General features: G+C 46.1%; 1 protein-coding gene across 4 annotated transcripts in view; it reads right to left on the reverse strand.

The window, feature by feature from the left end:
- The window catches only part of SMAD2 (SMAD family member 2), a 74515-nt gene extending 49905 nt beyond the window's left edge, over positions 1-24610 (reverse strand). For 2 of the 4 annotated variants that reach the window (XM_083354858.1, XM_083354855.1), the window contains exon 1: positions 24534-24610. The gene's annotated coding sequence lies outside the window, so the exon portion shown is untranslated. Of the gene's footprint in view, positions 1-14787; positions 14969-16422; positions 16847-24533 lie in introns of all 4 variants that reach the window. The other 2 variants (XM_083354856.1, XM_083354857.1) reach the window with 2 other exon arrangements.
- Positions 24611-24654: the final 44 nt, after the last annotated feature.

Here is a 24654-nt window from a genome sequence, read left to right on the forward strand (position 1 = left end):
TATTTTGCTATTCATAAAACCTTTCTCAAACTGTTTCTCAAAAACAGTCAAATTCCACAATTTTGGATTATAATTCAACACAGCTACCATACATTTTTAAAATAGAATTCTTCCATAAAGTTAAATATTCATATGGCTGATCCCTCAAAATCCAACCTATAAAGGCAAGTATATTTTATGTTTGAAGTTCTTCTCCTGCAATTCCAGCAGTCAGAACTACTGGATGCCCAAATCTCTGCACATGTGCAATGTATACACAGAAGCCTCTTTGGATGAAATGAATCCCTAGGACGGGCTTCCAGGGAAGTCTGAAATTATTAAATATTTAACCTCACATTTTTACTGTAATAGGGGGAAAAATTGTACACATACGTTCCTGCATATGCAGAAACCATGATTTTTAGACCATCTAATTATTTATGATCGTGTCAAGATGTCTCAGAATTTCACAGTCAGAAAAATGTTTGCAATAAACCATTTGCACTATCATCGCTACATCCCATCACACATCAAGTAAAATAATCACAACCAGAAGCGATGGCTGGGAATAATTACTGAAAGGGAGGAATGGAGAAAAGGAATAGAAAAATGTATAAACCGACGCGTCTTATTACATACACAGAAAAATGCAATCCTCTTAAGATCCACAATACTGCACAGAGCAAGCCAGAATCTTTCTGCATAGGATAAGCAAAACTGTGTCCCTATTTATGGTTTGGGGATCCGGATTTTACTTAGCAAAGGAATCCTTCCATTCTCCAAAGTTCAGTTCCGCCAAAAGCCCCTACAACCAGCCAGGGTCACAATGAGTCATGCGCGGGGAAGGGAAGCAGCAGCAAACCATTTCTGAAAATAATGTTGAGAAAACTACGGGGATTGACCCAGGCATTTGTCAGGACTGACTTGAAGGCAGACTCTCCTGTTTCAAAAAGCCATATATGCATGTGTCTACGTGAATTGCTTTGCACAAGTGTCTGATATATGTTGGAAAATTATTCACCAGTTCAAATGCAGTTTCAAAGAATGGCAAGGAAAACCGTGGCATGAATACCTACAACAATGGATAGGATGGGATAGGATGGGATAGGATACGGAATGAATAGAATATGAATAGAATATGAATAGAATAGAACAGAACACAACAGAATATAGATAGGATAGGATAGGATAGGATAGGATAGGATAGGATAGGATAGGATAGGATAGGATAGGATAGGATAGGATAGGATAGGATATGAATAGAACAGAACAGAACAGAATAGAATTATGGGATAGAATAGAATTATGGGATAGAATAGAATAGAATAGAATAGAATAGAATAGAATAGAATAGAATAGAATAGAATATATGGAATGGAATGGAATGGAATGGAATGGAATAGAATAGAATAGAATAAGAATAGAATAGAATAGAATAGAATAGAATAGAATAGAATAGAATAGAATAGAATAGAATAGAATAGAATAGAATAGAATAGAATAGAATAGAATAGAATAGAATAGAATAGAATAGAATAGAATAGAATAGAATAGAATAGGAGCCGGAAGGGACCTTGGAGGTCTTCTAGTCCAGCCCCTTGCTCAAGCAGGAGAACCATTAGCGTCTCAGACAGGTGAATGTCTAGTCTCTTCTTGAAAATCTCCAGTGATGGAGCGATTTCTGAAGGCAAAGCTGTTCCACTGGTTAATTATCCTCACTGTCAGAAAGTTTCTCCTTAACTTGAATGTGTACATAAAGCTTTATTTCAATGCAATATACTGCTTACAATCAAAATTTAATTTATGAAGTTCCATGTAACATAAGCATAATTCTGGGAAGGGGGGGAATAATAATAATAATAGTAGTAGTAGTTGGAAGGGACCTTGGAGGTCATCTAGTCCAAACCCCTGATCAGGCAGGAAACCCTACACCATTTCAGATAAACAGTAATCTATTCTACATAATTGTAGATAGGATGTAATCTACCCAGTTAATCTAGTATTAACTCCTGGGGGGACTCCTCCTCCCTGCTTACGTCCATCTACCCATCCCGCTTGGTCCAGAAGGAGAGACTTGCTATGGATCCTGTTTGCTAAGGAGTTCCACCTGATGGGACCCAGATGATGACCCCTTCTGTTATGGAACCCATCCTAGTGGACACTGTCACCCTCTGCCCCAAAGTGAGATTAGCAGAGACCCCACTGATTTCCTACAAACCTCTTAAAACTCAAGTTTTGTCAGGAGGCTTGGGCAATCCCACTGAAGTGGCAGGAAAGATCTTGCTTTAGTTATATTTTTGTTGTTTTAATGTTTTAAGGTTGTTTTTTATTGTTCTTATTACATGCCCCTTCCCCAGAGTCACATCCGTGCGATAGGCAGCCATGTAAATTTGATAAATTAAAGAACCTACAATACTACAGTACAATAAATGAGCTACCGCGTGTTTGCATTCCTTATGTAAAATCATGGGACGGCTCATTTTACAATCTCCTTGCTTAGCAACAGGGATTCTGGTCCCAATTGTGCTCGTTAGGTTGAGGACTCCATTTAGTCAAATCAATGGCTTGGCTGTCCCCTTCTTAGGCTGCAAAACACATTATGCTGCAGTCACAATTATTTTAGGTTTTAAATAGCTTCCGGGCACCACGAAGAGCTGAGACCGTCTTGATTTATTTTTTTAGTCTCTTTTTCACCCGTCCCCTCGTATTTTAGAAGCTTCCTCTTCAGAAGTCAAAAGTAACCAGCTGTTGGAACTGGCCGATCATTTCCCACTTTACTCTTTATTTTTTCAGAATTGCACCATAAGCCTTTTGGCAACAACTCCTCATGTTGTGCAATACATCACCCGTTGAAATTTACTGTAAAGGAAAAGAATAAAGCAAATACTATGGAAATATTTCAGGGCTGGCCTTAGAGCATTGGTTAGTTCTTCAGATCTAAGGAAGGCATTGTCCTCAATATGACCAACCATATCTCTGTGTGTGTGTGTGTGTGTGTGTGTGTGTGTGTGTGTAAAAAATGTGATCAAAATTCGAACATTTGGCAACCGGTTCATATTTATGACGGTCACAGAATCCCAGGGATCACGTGATCCACTTTTGCAACTTTCTAAGAAGCAAAGTCAATAGGAAAGCCAGATTCCCTTAAAAAATGTGTTACTAACGTTAACAATTGCAATGATTCACTTAGCAGCTCTGGCAAGACAGGTCATAAAATGGGGCAAAACTCGTCTAGCAGCCATCTCACTTTAACAACGGAAAATTTGGGCTGTTACGGTTTGAAGGCCAAGGACTATATATATGTGTTTCTAATGTTTCGATATTCAAAGTAAGTAAGTTTAGTTATTACTTTGTAACTTCACAAAAGGGGTAGTTAAATACTGTTAAGAGAGCAACATAAAACTTTCAGAAAGCAGTTAGCAAGTTAAGCTCTTGATGCTTCCAATTGCAAATTTGCGTGGACGGCCCATTAATACAAAGTAGTCTGAAAACTGCCTCTGAAAACTCTGAAAACTGTATACACAGTTGTCAAAACTACAGAGAACAGGCAACGTTTTGTCTACTATAAACCAAGTCCATTGTTGCTGTCCAGATCAAGGATCATTTATGACTATGCAAGTCTAGACTCTTAATTTTTCAGAAATCAGTTAGGATTGGCAAATGGATGTAGATTTTGAGATAGTAATACAGTATACTGACAATGCAACATATAAGGCTCTGCACTTAGGCAAGAAAAAACAAATGCTCAGTAGTTGTAACTGTGAGAGGGATCTCGGAGTCCTAGTGGACGATCCCTTAAATATGAGCCAGCTGTGTGATGCAGCTGCCAAAAAAGCCAACACAGTGCTAGGCTGCATTAACAGAGGGATAGAATCAAGATCACGTGAAGTATTAATACCACTTTACAATGCCTCGGTAAGGCCACACCTGGAATACGGCATCCAGTTTTGGTCACCACGATGTAAAAAAGATGTCGAGACTCTACTGCCGGCCCACCCCACTGCCGGCAATGGGGAAAAAGTCACGATACGTCGCACAACGTCACATTATCTATCTATCTATCTATCTATCTATCTATCTATCTATCTATCTATCTATCATCCATTATCTATCTATCTATCCATCCATCCATCTTATCTATCTATACAACTGCCCATTCCAACAGAAGCGACACTGGGAAAAGCACAAAAAGGTTAAAAAAGTGTAATAACAAATACAATGAAAAAAACAAAGACGTACCCTAGGCCAGGGGGTAGGCAACCTTGGCTCTTTTATGACTGGTGGACTTCAACTCCCAGAATTCCTGAGCCAGCATGGGGGAACTATGGCCTCTTCATGACTGGTGGACTTCAACTCCCAGAATTCCTGAGCCAGCCACGCTGAGGGGAACAGGAGAGGTTTTCAAGCTGAGCCATGCTGGCTCAGGCATTCTGGGAGTTGAAGTCCACCAGTCATGAAGGGGCCGTAGTTCCCCCATACTGGCTCAGGAATTCTGGGAGTTGAAGTCCACGAGTCATGAAGGGGCCATAGTTCCCCCATGCTGGCTCAGGCATTCTGGGAGTTGAAGTCCACCAGTCATGAAGGGGCCGTAGTTCCCCCATACTGGCTCAGGAATTCTGGGAGTTGAAGTCCACGAGTCATGAAGGGGCCATAGTTCCCCCATGCTGGCTGAGGAATTCTGGGAGTTGAAGTCCACCAGTCATAAAAGTGCCAAGGTGGCCTACCCCTGGCCTAGGCAATAAGAGGGATAGAAATGGCCACCTCAATAAGTCTCCAGCACCTGGATAGGCCTAGATCTGATAACAAAACCAGGTCTCCAGGGCCTTTTGGTAACATTCAAAGGGATGGGGCTGACCTAATTTCCGGCAGGAGGAGGTGTCCCGTAAGGCGGACTCCAGGCCGAAGGCGGCCTGTCTCCTGCTACCCATCAAATGCAGGCGCCTCGCCAAGGGAACCGGCCACGCACACTCCCGCCTGCTAGGGTGGAGGGTCCGGGCTGATGGAACAGGGGGGAAGCGTCCCTCAGCCTGGCCCCAGGCAATGAAGGGCCGGGAAGGTTAAAATCAACACCTCGGGGTGGAGGAGCTAGAAGCCGACCGACAACCCGCGGAGCAAAGCCGCAACGTGCGCTGTGCTAGGAGTGCATTAAATCGGCCCACCCCGCGGCTTTCTGTTCCAGCTGAAGCCCCCCTGATACTCTTCCTTCCAGCAGTCCAATCGCGGCTTTGCTAGGCCTTCAGTGGCCGTTCAGAAACTCGGGTATTTTAGAAAAACTCTTTTTTCTGTCTTAAATAAGCTCTTGACTTGGGTTTGGCCCGTCTAAAGAAAAGAAGAAGAAACAGGGGCGACATGGTATCAGCGTTCTGGTATTTGAGGGGCTGCCACAAAGAAGAGGAGGGGGTCAAACTATTCTCCAAAGCACCAGAGGGCAGGACGAGAAACAACGTTTGGAAAGTGACCAGAGAAGCAACCTGGAATTGAGGAGAAACTTCCTGACAGGGAGGACAATCAACCAGTGGAACAGAAGTTGCCTCCAGAAATCGTGGGTGCTCCATCATTGGAGGCTTAATAAACCTTAATAAACCTTTTGAGAAGAGACTGGACAATCACCTGTCTGAGATGGCGTAGTTTCTCCTGCTCCTATTCCATTCCATTCCATATTTTTATTCTATTCTATTCTATATTCCAATATCTATTCTACTGTATTCTATTCTGTATTTTCTATTCCATTCCATTCCATATTCTATTCTATTCTATTTTCTATTCTTCTATATTCCAATATCTATTCTAGTTCTATTCTATTCTAATTATTTTCCAATATGTATTCTACTCCATATTTTCTATTCTATTCCATTCCATTCCATTCTATTCTATTTTCTATTCTATTCTTCTATATTCCAATATCTATTCTAGTTCTATTCTATTCTATTTTCTATTCTATTCTTCTATATTCCAATATCTATTCTATTCTAATTCTAATTCCATTCCAGAGTGAAGCATTGTGGGACGGTGGTTCAGATGCTGACGGGCCCTGAAAACATACCAAGGATTTATTCACCGCCAAGGAAGTTCACGGATCAACTCAAGTTAACGTTCTTTCTCAGCCCAACCTCCTCACAGGTGTTACTAAGAGGAGGAGGAGGATGGTAGGAGAGGCACTGCAGATGCCACCTTGAGGTGCTGAACAAAAGGCGAGCTATACATTTAACCCCCCAAAAAAGCGCCCTAATCCTTTTAAAATTACTTTTAAATTAGTACTCTCGTCAACCGGGACAAATGGCTTCGGTAATTAGATGACGAATGAAGTCATATTTTCTTTAAAGATTAAGGTTAAGATCTCCTTTGAACCAAGCTTAAGTCTTAGGTAATTTTCCTTCATCCCATTGCTATACTCCAGGAGGTTTATTCAATTTAGCACACCTGCCCCTACAGCCCTGATGTTCCTTGAAAACCTCCCAGTTTGCTTAGCACCCGAGCTCTAAAGTCAACCAGGAGTTGCCAAGGATTGAGGCAGGGCCATCTCTTTAGGTGTCCTAAATCAAAGTTAATCCAGTTTATTGGCAGGGGGTCTTTGACGTACGACGGCAAGTGGGACCAGGATTGCTGTCATTAAGCCAGTGTGGCCGTAAAGAGAGAGAGAGACACCACGTGGCTGCACCAACTTATGACAGCAATCACAGCACTCCCCACTGTGGTCACTAACCGAGAATTGTGGTTTAATTGTGGTTTAAGTGAGTCTTTCTTCTTCCTCCGCGTACCCACCCCAAGCCAAGCCACTCCGTGGCGGGTCCCTCCCAGTCCCAAGCTGTAAAAGACTAGCATGGTAAGGGGCTGCTTCCAACTCCCCCACCCGTCTCCCACTTTGCTCTGCCCTTTGGCCGCCCTGCAGCCTGCCCCAGTCACACCCCAGGAAGGGCCAAGCGTTCATTTCCCTAGATGTCCTCTCTCCCACTCCCACCGGGCACCACAGGGTAGCCAGCAAACACACCAACAAGGGTTCTTCACACCCTAGGACAGGGGTCCCCAACACCCAGGTCCATGGACCGGTACCGGGCCGCGGCATGCCAGCAACCGGTCCGCACAAACAAGCAAAGCCCCATCCGCGGGATGCAGGCAGCACACAAAACCACACACTCCCTCCGGTCCGTGGGTAAACCTCCCTCCACGGAACGGATCCCTGGTGCCCAAAAGTTTGGGGGGGGGCGCTCTGATCTAGGCCACCCCAGCAAGCGCCAGCAGGCGTCTTTGTTTGTTGTGGTTGTTGCTCCACAGCCTACTTCAGCAAGCACCCACTTGTCTTCTCCCTGTATCCCTTCGATGTGCAAGGTATGGTTTGTCACGCGACCGTTTCCCCTTTCAGCAGAAAGCGAAAGAGGAATTAAGAGCCTCATTTCCAGCTGAAATAAATGTCTCATAAAGGGCTGTTCGCTTCTGCCGCAAGTGACCTACCAGCCTTACCTGGGAAATAGGCAAGTTCTCTCCGGAGAAAGCAGAAGGCATTTTTTTTTTCCTCACTTCCGGTCAGTCCCCAAAGAGAAATTGCGCGGTCGGAGAACTTGCCCATCCTGGCTCTTAAACAGAATACAGGTGGTCCTCGGCTTAGAACAGTCCCTTTAGCGACCGTTTGAAGTCACAAGGGCACTGAAGACAAGTGACTTTTATGGCCATTTTCCACACCTACGACGGATGTACATTCGGAGGCTTGACAACAGACTCACACCTATAATGCCTGCAGCGTCCCCCGCAGGTAGGGGGGTCCCCTCTTGCCACATCCTGACAAGCAAAGCCATTGGGGAAAGCAGGTTAAACTTCATCCCCGTCATCACCGTCTTGTTTAAATTTAAGAAGCACAGCGATTCGCTTAACACACGGGGCGAGAAAAGTCATAAAAAAGGGGGGGGACTCACGGAACAGTCTCGCTTAGCAATGTGAAATTTGCGGCTCAATTGTGGTCATTGAGGACAACCTGTAGTCACAATTCTTAAACAGAATCCTTTTCAAAGCAACCATGAATGCTTGCCGGCGCTCGGTGGGCTGGGCAGGGCAGAAAAGCCAGCTGGGTGAACATTTCCTGGAAACCCCCCGGTCTATGGACCGGTACTGGGCCCGCGGCCTAACAGCAACCAGTCCGCACAAACAAGCAAAGCCCCCTCCCTGGTGCCCCAAAGGTTGGGGATCTCTGGATTAGGATATATTGTTATAGTTTCTAAACCAACTTTGCAAGCATGTAGGGCAGGGGTCCCGAACAGAATTCTATTCTATTCTATTCTATTCTATTCTATTCTATTCTATTCTATTCTATTCTTTGATCTAATTTATGTTGTACGGAAGCTGCAACCGCTATACAGCACTGCTTAACAAGCAGATTCCTGTACAGCTGTTGCGAGTGCCTTCTAAGTAAACACACAGTTAAGGGTCCCCAAGCTAGATGCAAAATGAGGATTGCGTGTGTTAGTGAAACTACTGGAACCAAACAGATTGATACCTTTAAAATACTACACTGATGTTCAGATAGGCCCTAGATCAGGGGTCCCCAACCCCCGGTCTGTGGACAGGTACTGGGCCAGGCATGCCAGCAACCAGTCTGCACAAACAAGCAAAGCCCCATCCGCGGGATGCAGGCAACACACAAAACCACGCACCCTCCAGTCCACGGAAAAACCTCTCTCCACGGAACGGATCCCTGGTGCCCTAAAGGTCGGGGGCCGCTGATCTAGGGCCTCTCTGAACATCAGTGTAGTAATTTAAGGGAATCAATCTGTCTGGTTCCAGCAGTTTCACTAACGCCCGCAACCCACCTTTTGCATCTAGCTTGGGGACCCTTAATTGTGAGTGTGTTTACTTAGAAGGCACTCTGTACAGGAATGTGCTTGTCAACCAGGGCTGTGTAGCGGTTGCAGCTTCCGTACAACATGAATTAGATCACACTTGGTGCCTGCTTGGCTAGCTTGTGACTCGCTGCGTTGTGTAAACCAGGGCTCCCCAACCCCCCAGTCCGTGGACAGGTACCAGGCCACGGCATGCCAGCAACCAGTCCGCACAAACAAGCCAAGCCCCATCCGTGGGATGCAGGCACCACACAAAAACACATACCCTCCGGTCCATGGAAAAATCTCTCTCCACGGAACTGGTCCCTGGTGCGCAAAAGGTCGGGGGCCTCAGTGGTAAGCAGCCCCAGATACGTGCAGTTCTGGGGTAGCTTGTCGCCCCACGAGGCAAGGCAGTCTGGGCCCAAAAGGGCATAGATGGGGGCAGATGGGTGAGTGTTGCCCTGTGGTTGTAAGAGCAGGCAGGCTGTCCATCACTGGACTTTCGACTGCATGACCATGAGGGCACTGCAGCGGTCCTAATTTCGGGCATGAGTTGAACGTCCCTTTTTCCAGCATTGTAGTAAATTCAAAGAGTAGCTGAACAAACGGGCCGTCAGCCGAGGACTATCTGAAAGCCTACACAAAAAGCTAAATGGCTTGGGTCCGGGATATCTGAGGGAACACCTGCTGCCGGCATCAAGCTCCCTTCGTCCAGTGCGCTCCCACAGGGAGGGTCTTCTCAGGGTGCCGCCGGTTAAAGATTGCCGGTGGGTAACACCCAGAGGGAGGGCCTTCTCTGTGGGGGCGCCTGCCCTCTGGAACCAGCTGCCTGCGGAGCTTAGGACTGCCCCTGACCTCCGTTCATTCCGCCGGGACCTGAAGACCTGGCTCTTCCAGCTCTCCGGCCCAGGCTGAGAATTTTTTTTTATTAAAGAGTTTTACAAAAACAAGATTTTACAATATATCCTCAAATCCCCCCCACCCCAAACCCACCCACTTCCCCCCCCCCACTTCCCAGAGCTAAATACAGGATTATAGTTATAATAATCATATTCTAAATAAAAATTATGCATAATATACAATTAACCAAATTCATAATGTGCTTTAACTCCCCTTTAACATAGCTACATACAAAGTACCAATAACAATATCTGAGAATTTTTTAACTTTAACTGGGGTTTTTATTTTTTCTCAGGGAATGATGTAATCTTTTTTTAATTGTTTTTAGCTTTTGTATTGATTTTCTTTTAAATATCCTGTAAACCGCCCTGACTCCTTCGGGAAAGGGCGGTATATAAATCTAAATAATAATAATAAATAAAGAAGAAAAAGAGAGAGAAAGAGCAGCCTGATTTTTACCTTTACACCGTCTTTGTAACTGACTCACTTTTACTTCTGGACTATAAATGGAGGAGACCCTCGGGAAGAGCTGCAAAACAAAGTGAGGGAAAGCGGCTCATCGGAGCAGCAAAAAGGAATTGGCCCGGAAATATTACCAAAAAAATAACAGAAGAGAGTTGGAAGGGGCCTTGGAGATCCTCTAGTCCAACCTCCTGCTCAAGCAGAAGGCCCTAGACCCGGGGTGGAGAACCTATGGCACGCGTGCCACACATGGCACACAGAGCCCCAATCCTAGGCCTTCAGCTGGGTTTTATAAAAACTCTTCGCTTTAGGCCTCCGCTGCCATGTGCAAAAAGAAAAAAAAGGGGGGGGGAGGTTTTCAATCAATAATTTTAATTTCTCGCGGGGGGGGAAAGATGTCGCAAAGTTGGAATTGGTTGAACTTTTTAGTCCCACCCAGTCCGCCGTTACCACCGCAGCCACGCCCACCCAATAGGGCAGACATGTCAAACACAAGGCCCGGGGGCCCGGATCCGGCCCGCGAAGTGGTTTCATGCGGCCCACGAAGCCATCCTGGAAACAGTGAGGGAACGGCCCCCACTGCCTTGGCCCTGGCCCAGAGACCCTCCTTCTGCCAGAGACCCTCAGATCTGTCCCACTCCTGCCCAGGCCCCCATAGGCACCCTTGATGCGAACGATGTAGAGCTGGCCACGCCCACCCAGTAGGCCATACGCACTCTAGCCACGCCCACCCAGTAGGCCACGCCCACCCTGGCCACACCCACCCGGCCCCTTGAGGGCAACGGCAATGCTGATGCGGCCCTCAGTGAAATTGAGTTTGACACCCCTGCAATAGGGCCACGCCCACCCAGCACCCGAAGATACCTAAGTGGGTTTTGGGTTGCGGTTTGGGCACTCGGTCTCTAAAAGGTTCGCCACCACTGCCCTAGACCACGTCAGACCAATGGCTGTCCAGCCTTTTCTTGCAAACCTCCAGAGTTGGAGTACTCACAGTTTCCAAAGGCAAGCCATTCCACGGGCTAATATTCACACTGTTAGCAAACTGCTCCTCTTTGATCGGTTCCCATCCATCCTTCAAGTCTTTTGGAGAACAGGCCGACTCCCTCTTCTTGATGACAGCCCCTTACATCCTGGGGTGTTAAGATATTGAATAATGTTTGAAGAAATGGAACGCAAGTCCCTGGATGTCACATCTCTACAAAGCGAGACGGATGCTTTTGAAGAGAGAATACACACACACACACAAAAAAAGGCTTGTAAAGATGAAAGAGGAGATGAAAGAAGTAACGTCGCCGCCGCCGCCGCCACCAAATTGAAGGATCCGGAGAGAATCGAAACTTTAGAAGTGAAACAAATAAGCCGCAAAGTGGAAATGTTAAGAAAGCAAAACAGAATAAACAAGAGAAATGGGGGGGGGGGGGGGAGAAACGTAAAAGACAATTTGGTGACACGGGATTTCAGAGAATAAAATAACCATCTCTGCCCTGAGATGATTGTATTTTTAACCCCACATTTAGTAGGTTTTATAACAGAGAAGAGCAACAAAGATGATCAGGGGACTGGAGGGTAAAACGTATGAACAATGGTTGCTGGAATTGGGGGTGTCTAGTTTAATGAAGAGAAGGACCGGGGGAGGGTGAGACAGGATAGCAGCCTTCCGGTATCTCAGGAGCTGCCCCAAAGAAGAGGGAGTCAAGCTGTTCTCCAAAGCACCTGAAGGCAGGACAAGAAGCAACGGATGGGAACTCATCAAGGAGAGAAGCAACCTAGAACTAAGGAGGAATTTCCTGACAGTGAGAACAGTTAATCAGTGGAACCACCTGCCTCCAGAAGCTGTGAATGCTCCAACACTGGAAGCCTTTAAAAAGAGACTAGACAGCCATTTGCTTGAAATGGTATAGGGTTTCCTGCCTGAGCAGGGGGTTGGACTAGATGACCTCCAAGGCCCATTCCAACTTTATTATTATTATTATTATTTTCCCCACAACAACCCTGTGAGGAGGGATGGACTGAGAGAGATGGATTGGTCCCAGGTCACCCAACTGGCTTTCATTAAAATTTAGTCCCTAGGACAGCACCTTAACCACCACACCAAACTGGCTCTCAGCTTTTTCTCTCAGGATCCCGGAGAAGACACTAGTGCAGGGGTAGGCAACCTCGGCTCTTTTATGACTCATGGACTCCAACTCCCAGAATTCCTGAGTCAGCTGACTCAGGAATTCTGGGAGTTGGAGTCCATGAGTCATAAAAGAGCCGAGGTTGCCTACCCCTGCACTAGACTAGAGGAAAGATTGTTCCATCTTTAACTCATCATTTCCCTCTTTTCTTTAATCTCTGGAAAACACTTTAATAAAAATTATATAGATGAAAAAGAAATGGTCATGGGCGATTCAATCAACCTCATTAAGACAATGCAAGTTCTCGATGTGACATGGACATCAAATTTCCACACGCCTGAAATGGCCACCTTGGAATAGATGGTCCACAAGACCAAAAAAAACGGGACACTTCATCCTATGTAGTGCCCGTAATTTTATCCTAAAGTTACCGATTAAGGAATTGTGATAAGTTAATATTTAAACCTTCTGTATCTTTCTTTGCTTGCTGGAGAAGGCCGTCACACTGCCCGCACGAAACGCACGCTTCCAAGCAGATTAAGAAGCAGATTAATCGAGACGGTTATGTCTACATGATGCTACAAATTATTAAGAGCCACCACTGAATCTCAAACAATACAAACCTCAGATCAGTATTATCTTTTAGATGCCCTAAGAAGAATTAAATACTGGATAGAAGAGCTTTTTCAAAAAAAAAAAAAGGGAGGTTACGTCCAAACAAGAATAAAGAACATAAATTCTCGGGGGACGGGGAGAAAGAATGTATGCTGGACATGTTCACCACCCCAAATAACGAGTTTAGCAAAAAAATGTTTAAAAATATGTCAAGATAAATGTTGGAAATGCAAACGTAAGTCAGGTACTTATTATCGTGTATGGTGCACATGTGTCGAAGCAAAGAGGCACTGGGCAAAAATACACGCTTGGCTAGGAAAGATGTTGGGAAAGCACGCAGATTTTACACCTGAACTTTTTTTACCAGGTACAATGCCAGAAAAGATTGATAAACGAAGTATATATTTGATTTTGCATGTGACAACAGCGGCAAGAATCATATTCGCACAATATTGGCACAATGAAGGCATGCCACCAGAGGAAGAAATAATAATAATAATAATAATAATAATAATAATAATAATAATAATAATAATAATAATAATAACAACAACAACAACAACAACAACAACAACAATAATAATAATAATAATAATAATAATAATAATAATAATAATAAAAAATACTAGAACGTGTGGAAATGGACAGACCTACTATGAGGTTGAAAGAAAAAAGAAGAAACAGGACATTTTCAAACTTGAGACTCATTTTATCAATGGCTGGAGAAAAGATGTAAAGGATTAGGAATTAAATTTGTATTGGTGAATGATAAGCTCCAGACAACACGTTTGTTGAATAAATACTACTGAACTGCATGAAAAAATGAATAAAAACTTTACCCCAAAAATAAACAAACAATATTCTGTCCATTGTACAGAAACCGCCCCAGAGTGCTTGACTTGTCTCGGGAACGGATACGTAAGAATCTACGGAGTTAAGTGAGATCAATTCAGGATCTATTGCAGCTACGCAAGGATTCCAGGCTAATTCCCAGCCTGCCTGCCTACCTACCTAGTTGGGCATTTCCCAACAGGCAGTCAATCAGGTACGCCTCCTACCAAGAACATACAGCAAGGGAAATGAAGATGAATCAATGTGTTTTCGTCACATTCAGAGCGGGAAACCAACCAGCATTAAAAAGTGTGCTAATAAAGATGGGAAAATAGCAGAGAAACTTTAAACGATTCGTCTTCCTCGCTTCCTGACGACGTAGGACAGATACCGGCATACAAAACCCTTTCTCAAGAAGACTTTCAGAGGAACTTAGGCAAAAGGAGGCAATGTTAGGTGAAGTTCTAAGGTAGGGGTAGGCCACCTCGGCTCTTTTATGACTCATGGACTTCAACTCCCAGAATTCCTGAGTCAGCTCTGCTGGGAGTTGAAGTCCATGAGTCATAAAATGAGGACCCAGATTGTTGGGGGCAATTAAGCTGACTTTGTAATAATGCCGCTTGGGGTGTGTGTGTGAAAGCCCTAATAAGCAGGCATATACATAGAATGAAGGCTACTGCTAAGCTTGTAAGCCGCCCTGAGTCTTCAGAGAAGGGCGGGATATAAATGGAATTAAAATAAATAAAATAAATAAAATAAAAAGAGCCGAGGTGGCCTACCCCTGTTAAGGCAAACTAAGAATAAATCAAACCCAGTTCAGGATGATACCCATCGAAGAGTTCTTGATGAACTTTCGTATGAAATAGTTGAGCTTTGGGGAAAAAAATCGCATAACTTCCCTTTAACAGCAGCACAGGCAGTCCTCGACTTAGCGAATCGGGCTTCCCCACTGACTTTGCTTGTGAGAAGGTTGCAAAAAGGAGCCGCGTGACTTTGGGACACGGCAAAGGCCGTTAAGGATGACCCTTTTGAATTTTGATCACCCGATCGCGGGGATGCTGCCAAGGCCGTACCTGTGAAAAATGGTCACAGGTCACTCGTTCAGGGGCCTTGCGACTTTGAACAGGTCACTAGATGAACTGTTGTTGTTAAGTCGAGAGGACTAAGCCGTCTCTGTCTTTGAGACTGGGAAATAGGAGCTGCGGCCCTGATGTTCAAAGAGATCACTCAGTTGAAGGAAAGTCACCTCGTCGCCTAAGAAACGGCCGAAGAGAGATCAAAAAGAAAATAAGCAAAGTACCTTTATAAAAAAAAAAGGAATCAATATGACAAGATAAAATCTTAACCTCGCTAACCTTGAAGATTTACCTAAAACCATCAACGGCCATTAGGACAAAAAAATGATCCGATAAATATTACATACTTCCATTTTAAAAAAAAGAAAAGGTCTTTGAAAAATTCATTCATCCAAGGCTCCTGAACAAATTCAGTTGCCAGGGGTCATGAGGACCAGTAATTTCACGAATTGGCTATTAATTAAAAACAGAAGGCGGAGAACAGGAACAAATAAGCAATCCTAATAGATGGGCAAAGTGCTTTTCTCCAAGAAGCAGCGTCGGAGCTGATGAGTTCAAGCTCGCACGTAACAACTCTGGAGTTAGGCTTGAGTAGCGAGGAAGGAAAAACTTCAGACCAGATAAATGAACTTTGCAGGGCAAATGTATTTCAGTATACAGATGTAAAATTATGGAGGTTGGAGGAAAGCAACGTTAAAGTGTCATGATACTTAACGAAAGTATCAACCCAGCGTGCAAAAAGCTGCAAAAAGTCTTAATTCCACACTTGAAAACCCAACTGCCAATACAGTCGTGTCTTTATACAAATCCACGGCAAGCACACACTTGGAATATTGTATACAGCTCTGGCCACCGCTCCTTACGGTTATGATAGAAACTGAAAAAGATGGGGGGGAACAACCAAATAATCAGGCAGCTGGAGCAGTAACTAGAGCTATTCAGCTTCGAGCAACAGGAGAGCAAGGAAAAACATACCAACGCCTCGGTTCACACATTGCTTAGATAATATGAAGAGTTATCCTCTGTGTCTCAAAGTTAGAGCCGCAAGATCGGCTGCTGAAATTAAACGTGGGGAGAGAAGGAAATACTCATTCATACAACACGTAAGACTGTGGAGTTCACTGCCAGCCAACCGTAATTGCAGCCAATGTCCATACTTAAAAAAAAGAGAAGAGTTATCAACGCTTACTAATACCGATGGCTCTTGATTGATCTTTCTGAATTTACCAAGGCATACCTTCTATCCTGGCTGCTAAAAAGCCACAGAGAAAGGGGGTTATTTTATTGCTAGAGTTAATTCTATTTTCCTTCTGCTGAGCATCGACGTTGACAGGTCAAGGGGGAAGGGGCTGCTTTGCAAAGCAACCAAGAGCCTCCCCTTTGCAAATGGAAGCTTGTGTCTTCTGCCTACCCTGCTCGCAGATTTAATCCCATTTAATCCCATGCCAAACAGCCTATATTTTTTACAACACCCGCTAAAACTCGTAGCTTTTCCCGCCACTGAGGCAAGAAACAAAATTGTAAAACAAACCGTGAAATACATCTGCCGTATTTTCTTTAAAAAAAAAACAACTCTTTACTCCTCCCTCTCCCCAAATCAGAACATCCCAGCCTTGGCCACACACTTATTACCCCAATCATCTCAAACCAAACGATGCCTTTGTCTTCCTCATCTTCACCGCCCTTTAACCAAAATGTCGTCTATTTCTGCAGAAGCTTTTCCTAATAACCTCTTCTCAATTTTCTTTGGTTTTTTTTCTCAAACTGTGTCTCTCCTTGTCCTTACCTCCTTAATTTTTTTGGCCCTGGTGATACTCTCTCCCCCACAGACAGACACTTTTCAAATCCTGTCTTCCACCTTGTTCTTCTCCGACAGAAGTTTTAAGTCTCCCTACAATCTTGAGAGACACAGTCAGGGCATCCCTCTCTCAACTTTGCTGTGTCCAGGCTGGGCACCAGGATGTCTAGATACTTTGTAAGTTTTCCTTCTGGGCTAACGCTCCTCTCAGCCTCTTGTCAAAACTCCAGGGTCTCCTAAATCAGGAAGACCATTGACCTATAAAGAAGTAGATGTGCCAGAGTCAGCATCATTCTCAACTTCCTCAAACCAACAATACTAGTAGTGTATTACTTTTAGTAGTAGTAGTCATCTACCTAGAATGTGAAGTGAAGTGGGCCTTAGAAAAGCTGAGCAACAACAAAGCTAGTGGAGGTGACAGTATTCCAGCTAAGCTATTCAAAATCTTAAAAGACGATGCAGTAAAAGTGCTACACTCAATTTGCCAGCAAATTTGGAAAACTCAACAGTGGCCACAGGATTGGAAAAGATCAGTTTACATTCCAATTCCAAAGAAAGGCAGTGCCAAAGAATGTTGAAACTATCGCACCATTGCACTCATTTCTCATGCTAGTAAAGTTATGGTTAAAATTCTACAAGCTAGACTCCAGCAGTATGTGGATCGAGAACTACCAGAAGTACAGGCAGGATTTCGAAGAGGCAGAGGAACTAGAGATCAAATTGCCAACATACGCTGGATCATGGTGAAAGCTAGAGAGTTCCAGAAAAACATCTACTTCTGCTTCACTGACTATGCTAAAGCCTTTGATTGTGTGGATCATAACAAACTGTGGCAAGTCCTTAAAGAGATGGGCATACCAGACCATCTTATTTGTCTCTTGAGAAACCTATATGCGGGTCAAGAAGCAACAGTGAGAACTGGACACGGAACCACTGATTGGTTCAAAATTGGGAAAGGAGTCCGGCAAGGCTGTATACTGTCGCCTTGCCTATTTAACTTATATGCAGAGCACATCATGAGAAAGGCAGGGCTAGATGAATCAAAAGTTGGAATTAAGATTGCCGGAAGAAACATCAACAACCTAAGATATGCAGATGATACCACTCTAATGGCAGAAAGTGAAGAGGAACTAAAGAGCCTCTCGTTGCGAGTGAAGAAGGAGAGTGCAAAAGTTGGGTTGAAACTAAACATTAAGAAAACCAAGATCATGGCATCTGGCCCTCTCAATTCCTGGCAAATAGATGGGGAAGAAATGGAGGTAGTGACAGATTTTATTTTCCTGGGCTCCAAGATCACTGCAGATGGGGACTGTAGCCAAGAAATTAAAAGACGCTTGCTCCTGGGGAGGAAAGCCATGGCAAATCTAGACAGCACACTAAAAAGCAGAGACATCACCCTGTCAACAAAAGTGCGTATAGTCAAGGCTATGGTCTTCCCAGTTGCAATGTATGGCAGTGAAAGTTGGACCGTAAGAAAGGCTGAGCGCCAAAGAATTGAAGCCTTTGAACTATGGTGCTGGAGAAGACTCCTGCGAGTCCCTTGGACTGCAAGGTGATCAAACCGGTCAGTCCTAGAGGAGATCAACCCTGACTGCTCTTTAGAAGGCCAGATCCTGAAGCTAAAACTCAAATACTTTGGCCATCTAATGAGAAGGAAGGACTCCCTGGAGAAGAGCCTAATGCTGGGAAAGATTGAGGGCAAGAGAAGAAGGGGACGACAGAGAACGAGGTGGCTGGATGGAGTCACTGAAGCAGTAGGTGTGAGCTTAAATGGACTCCAGAAGATGGTAAAGGACAGGAAGGCCTGGAGGAACATTGTCCATAGGGTCGCGATGGGTCGGACACGACTTCGCAACTAACAACAACAACAACAAAGTCATCTACCATTTACATTACCAAAATAATGCACAACTTACAACAGGTCACTCAGGGACCAAAGTTACAACGGCACGGGAAGAATGTGACTTGTGATCAATTTTCACCTTTACGCCCGTTGCAGCATCCCCGTGGTGCTTGACAACTCACATTTATGACGGTCGCGGTGATCCCCTGCTGTGACCTTCTGACAAGCAGAGTCAACGGGGAAACCAGTTGCACTTAACAACCGTGCTACTCATTGAACAACTGCAGTGATTCAGTTAACAAAAATGTGAGAAGAAAAGTCGCAAAATGGGGCAAAGCCCCCTTAACCAATTTCTCATTTAGTAACATAAATTTTGGGCGCAACTGTCGTCATTCGAGGACTAACTGTATTTCCATCCCAATTCTCCTCAACCCACTTCTTCACACCGTGAGTTGTCTTACTAGATGGTAGAGAAATATTTGGCACAAATGGTTCTGCAGTCAGTAATCCAAATCAGTCTCCATCTATAGATGAAAAAAGCAGCATCTTAAAACCCAGATGTTGCACTTTTTAAACCGTAGCTGTTAGTGTGCTAAAATGCTGACAACTGCCTTAATTTTAATATACACAAGTAAATATGACACATTCAAATGTAGACCCAATTAGCATATTAGCCATAGGTGGCCTTGGGCAAGTCAACTAGTTTCAATTCCCTTTATGTGTTATAAGAACAAACAGCAATCTATTTTCATAGGATTTCTGCAAGATAAAGCACAAAATGTTGCTATTTTAAAGATGCATGCAGTATGCTGTAAAAAAATAAAAACTCTTCTACCTTTCAGAATACAAAACTGGCAGTGTTCTTGAATTCTTAGCTCAGGGGTCTTCCAACGTGGCCCTTTGATGACTTATCGACTTCAACTCCCAGAATTCCTCAGCCAGGCATGTGTGCCTCGCTGAGGAATTCTGGGAGTTGAAGTCCACAAGTCATGAAAGGGCAAAGTTGGAAGCCCCGTCTTAGCTGGCATAAGAAAGATTTTGCAAACCTGCACAAGAAAACGAAATCTGACTGCCTCATTTCCAGACAATAAAACCTGCAAAAAGTTAAAACTACCAAAAGAAGTTACTAATTTCCTAGCTCAAGTTTCACATACCTGCTATCAATAATACGAGCGTTAAAAATATTTTTTTTAAGAATGCCAGTGTCATCAATTTCAGTCAAACTTTCATTCCAAGAAAGGTGTCAGAATCAGCACTATTATTAAGTGTCTTCAATTATACTTACTTTAAAACAGCTCTGAGGCAAAGAGGTATTTTACAAGGCTGCCACAAAGCTAGGGCAAATAATCACAAGACATTACCTTGCGTTTTGCTGTCAAAAGAACAACAGAAACGTTGTTAAATGTTGAAAGTGTTGAAACTATCTTTCAGAATAACAGAGTGGGAAGGGACCTTGGAGGTCCTCTAGTCCAACCCCCCTGCTGAGGCATAAACCCTGGACCATTTCAGACAAATGGCTGTCCAGTCTCTTCTGGAGGCAGGGTGTTCCACCGATTAAACTTTCTGTCAAACTAATTTTAAAAGACCAACTAACTTCATAAAGTATCTGTGTAAGCAGTATCAAACGCAACAAAGCTGACTCTAAGTTTATAAGTTGGCTTTTAATGTATTATGGCACTTTACTGCTAAAAAAACCTGCCTCTATCAGTGGAGGTAGAGGACCAAATCTCCTTCCCTGTTGCAATCCGGGACTGCACTAGAAAACTCCTGCAAATTTATATTTTGACTAAATTTGGGGGTCAAGTGGAGCAGGAGAGGGAACTTACTGGTATACCATTAGACTTCACGCTGTAACTGTGCCTACAAGTAAATACAATTAGTGAATAAAGTCTGGAGGCTTTCTAGAGATTGCTTTCCCCTTATCAATAACTGCCTCATTTAGAATTCTTTCAAACAGAGGCTTTGTTGCTGGCCCTGTGAGTATAAGAGAAGGCGGTTATAGTCAAAATGCATTTTCTTCATAATGAAACTGGGCACTTGTATAAGAAAGGGAAAGGGGGGGAAAATAAATTACTCTGAAGTTGCATCCACTCAACGAGAATCAACATTTCCTGTATTACCAGCATGATTTTATCCCGTTCCCACTATTAGCTCAGAAGCCTAACGGCAGCCAACAACCCAACAACGACACCAACAATTCCCAGAAACCATCCATGTTGTTAGCTCACAGTCAGAATGTTGTATCGAATGAAAAGACCAAGTTTAAGTGCTTACCACTAAGACCTAGGGTAGGTCATAACACACCTTAATCTCTCAAAGCATCCTCCCATTTCAGGTGTTGATTAATTTATCTAAATGCAGGCAATTGTGTACTCTTTTGGTCACAACCCTGGCTTTCTGAAAGACAATATTTTCTCCATTAATTGTTTAAACAATATTGCGATCGAGGGAAAAGGTGCAAAAAAAAAAGGGAAAAAGAGAGGGCGGATTCATTTCTTGGTATGCCAGTTGCCCCAAACAATCTTCAAATGTCTCATCCAGAAGTAATTTTGCGCCGACGATATTTTGTAGCACTGTTTCAGAAAGAAGAGATGGACCTTGAAGTCTCTTATATATCTTATTACTGGTTTATCATGGGGACAGAAAAAGGAAAGGAGTAAATGGCATTAAAAAAACAAAACAACCTCGGCTCTTTTATGACTCGTGGACTTCAACTCCCAGAATTCCTGAGTCAGCTATGCTGACTCAGGAATTCTGGGAGTAGAAGTCCATGAGTCATGAAAGAGCCGTGGTTGCCTACCCTGAGTCTATCCTAAAATACATGGTTTGGGTCCTTCCTTCCTTCCTTCTTTCCTTCCCCCTTCTTTCTTTTTCCTTTCTTTCTTTCTGGAAACTATTTAACCGTGGATATTTAACCCTCTCCCTATTTAAAGACCTAAAGGGGACCTAAAGACCTTCCCATCTCACGGACACCGCTATCCGTGTGCGCTTTTGGAACCTTTTTTCTACAGACACGGCAAACCCGCACCCGGAGTATGCAAAGCCACACAACACCGACCCTATTTGCCAATACTGACCCTATTTTAGTCTACCCCCCCCACCCCCGGTATAATTCGCCTGCACGGAGGTGGCTTTAAACCCAACCGCCCTGCAAGAAAGCATTGGCCAAGATTGCAAGACAGGAGGAGGAGGAGGAGGAGGAGAGGATGCACGTTTCCATCCTTCCTCCTCTCTTGCCAATCCATGCCCGCCTGGATACAAACCCGGCCTCTCCAGGGGCTTCCGATGACCGCCCCAATGCCCCTCGAAGAAGGGAAAACTTGGGGAGGGGGTGTGGGAAGACTTTGCAGGCCAGCTCCTGGGAAGCCCACGCTGCTCTTCCTCCTCCCTGTAATCTCCGCTCCTTTCTAGCATTGATGACACTCCCTAGCTGGGTCGTGAAACGTTTGCGAGGAAACCAGCAAGCTCAGTGCGCCAAGGACCCCACAGTCCTCCTCCTCCTCCTCCACAATCCCCCCTCCCTTCCAGCACTGATGCATGTTACCTAGTTTGAGTAACGAAAAGTCTACAAGAAAACCAGCAAACTCAAGAGAGCGCCCAGGACCCCACAATCCTCCTCCTCCTCCTCCTCCCTGCAAGCCCCACTCCTTACTAGCACTGATGAGGTTACCTAGTTTGGTGATGAAACGTCTGCAAGAAAACAAGCAAGCTCAAGAGAGCAGCCAGGATCCCCTAGTCCTCCTCCTCCTCACTTCTAGCGCTGAGGATGTTACCTAGATGGGTAATGAAAGTTCTGCAAGGAGACCACCCAGCTCAGAGAGCACCAAGGACCCCACAGTTGTCCTCTTCCTCCTCTCTGCAGCCCCCCTCCCTTCTAGCACTGATGATGTTCCCTAGCTGGGTCCTGAAACATCTGCAAAGACCCCACAATCCTCCTCCCCCACCATAACCCCCTCTCCTTCTAGCATTGATGATGTTCCCTTGTTTGGGTCATGAAAGGTCTGCAAGGAGACCACCCAGCTCAGAGAGCACCCAGGACCCCACAATCTTCCTCCTCCTCCCTGCAAGCCCCACTCCTTACTAGCACCGATGAGGTTACCTGTTTGGTGATGAAACGTCTGCAAGAAAAGAAGCAAGCTCAAGAGAGCAGCCAGGACCCCCTCCCCAGTCCTTTCCTCCTCCTTCCTCCTCCTCCCACAAACCCTACTTAGCCCCCATGATGTTGCTTAGTCGGGGAAGGAAATGTTTGCAAGAAAACCACCAAGCCCAGAGAGCACCAGGGACCCCCACAGTCTTCTCTACCTGCCGTTCTCCTTGCTTTCCTCCTCCCCCTCCTCCCCCCTTCTAGCACTGATGGTGTTCCCTAGTTTGGGTCCTGAAACGTCTGCAAGGAGACACCCCCCTAGCTCAGAGAGCCCCAAGGACCCCCCCAGTCCTCCTCCTCCTCCTCCCTCCCTCCAAACTCCCTGCTAGAACTGAAGATGTTGCCTAGTCTGCAAAAAAAACCAAGGACCCCCCCCAGTCCTCCTCCTCCTCCTCCCTCCCTCCAAACTCCCTGCTAGAACTGAAGATGTTGCCTAGTCTGCAAAAAAAAACCAAGGACCCCCCCAGTCCTCCTCCCCCCTGCAAGCCCCCCCTCGGCCTGATGAGGTTACCTAGTTTGCTCACAAAACGCCTGCAAGGAGACCCCTTCCAGCCCCAGGGACACCCCCCAGCCCTCCTCCCCCTCCCCCTGCAAGCCACCCCTCCCTTCTCGGCCTGATGGAGTTACCTAGTTTGCTCACGAAAGGCCTGCAAGGAGACCCCCCAGCTCAGAGAGCCCCAGGGACCCCCCCCAGTCCTCCTCCTCCTCCTCCCTCCCTCCAAACTCCCTGCTAGAACTGAAGATGTTGCCTAGTCTGCAAAAAAACCAAGGACCCCCCCAGTCCCCCTCCCCCCTGCAAACCCCCCCCCCCTCGGCCTGATGGGGTTACCTAGTTTGCTCACAAAACGCCTGCAAGGAGACCCCCCAGCTCAGAGAGCCCCAAGGACCCCCCCCAGTCCTCCTCCTCCTCCTCCTCCCTCCCTCCCTCCAAACTCCCTGCTAGAACTGAAGATGTTGCCTAGTTCAGGGTTTCCCAACCTTGGCAATGTTTAGACGGCTGGACTTCATCTCCCAGAATTCCTGAGCCAGCCACGCTGAGGGGAAAGGGAGAGGTTTCCAAGCTGAGCCAGGCTGGCTGAGGAATTCTGGGAGTTGAAGTCCAGTTGTCTTAACATTGCCAAGGTTGGGAAACTCTGGCCTAGTTTGCAAAAAAAACCAAGGACCCCCCCCCCCAGTCCTCCTCCCCCCTGCAAGCCCCCCCCTCGGCCTGAGGGGGTTACCTAGTTTGCTGACGAAAGGCCTGCAAGGAGACCCCCCCCAGCCCTCCTCCCCCTCCCCCCTGCGAGCCCCCCCTCCCTTCTCGGCCTGAGGTGATTACCTAGTTCAGGGGTCGGCAACCTCGGCTCTTTTATGACTAGTGGACTTCAACTCCCAGAATTCCTCAGCCAGCCACGCTGAGGGGAAAGGGAGAGGTGTCCAAGCTGAGCCAGGCTGGCTGAGGAATTCTGGGAGTTGAAGTCCACTAGTCATAAAAGAGCCGAGGTTGCCGACCCCTGACCTAGTTTCTAGCACTGATGGGGTTCCCTAGTTTGGGTCCTGAAACGCCTGCAAGGAGACCCCCCCAGCTCAGAGAGCCCCAGGGACCCCCCCAGTCCTCCTCCTCCTCCTCCCTCCCTGGCCCGGCAGGCCGCGTCGGCGAGAGCGAGCGAGCGAGGGGGGGGGCAGGGGGGGAATCCCGCCCGGGCGCGCGCCCGAGGAGGCTCCTGGAAGGGGGGGGCGACGGGGGGGAGGGAGGGGAGCCGGGCGCGCTCGCGCGGTGGGCGGGGTTTCCCTCCTCCCCCTCCCTCCCTCCCCTCGCCGCCCCTCCCCCAACCCCAGCCCGGGAAGGCCTGCCCCTCCCCCACCCCCACCACAACAAAGCCAGGCCGCCTCCCTCTGGCGCGGGCCCGGCCGCGGCGCCTCAGGCCGCCCCTTCGCTCCGCGGCCGCCCCGGGGCCCTGTGCCCGGCCGCGACCCACCTCCGCGGGCCCGAGCTGCGCCTCAGCCGCCCTCGTTCTTTCTCGCTCGGCTGCCTCCCCTCCTCCTCCTCCTCCTCCTCCCCCGCCATTGGCTGCCTAGGCCCGGCCCGGCCCCGGCCCG

The sequence above is a fragment of the Vipera ursinii genome (genome assembly GCF_947247035.1).
Source record: "Vipera ursinii genome assembly, chromosome: 2".
In the NCBI taxonomy this organism is placed as follows: Eukaryota; Metazoa; Chordata; class Lepidosauria; order Squamata; family Viperidae; genus Vipera; species Vipera ursinii.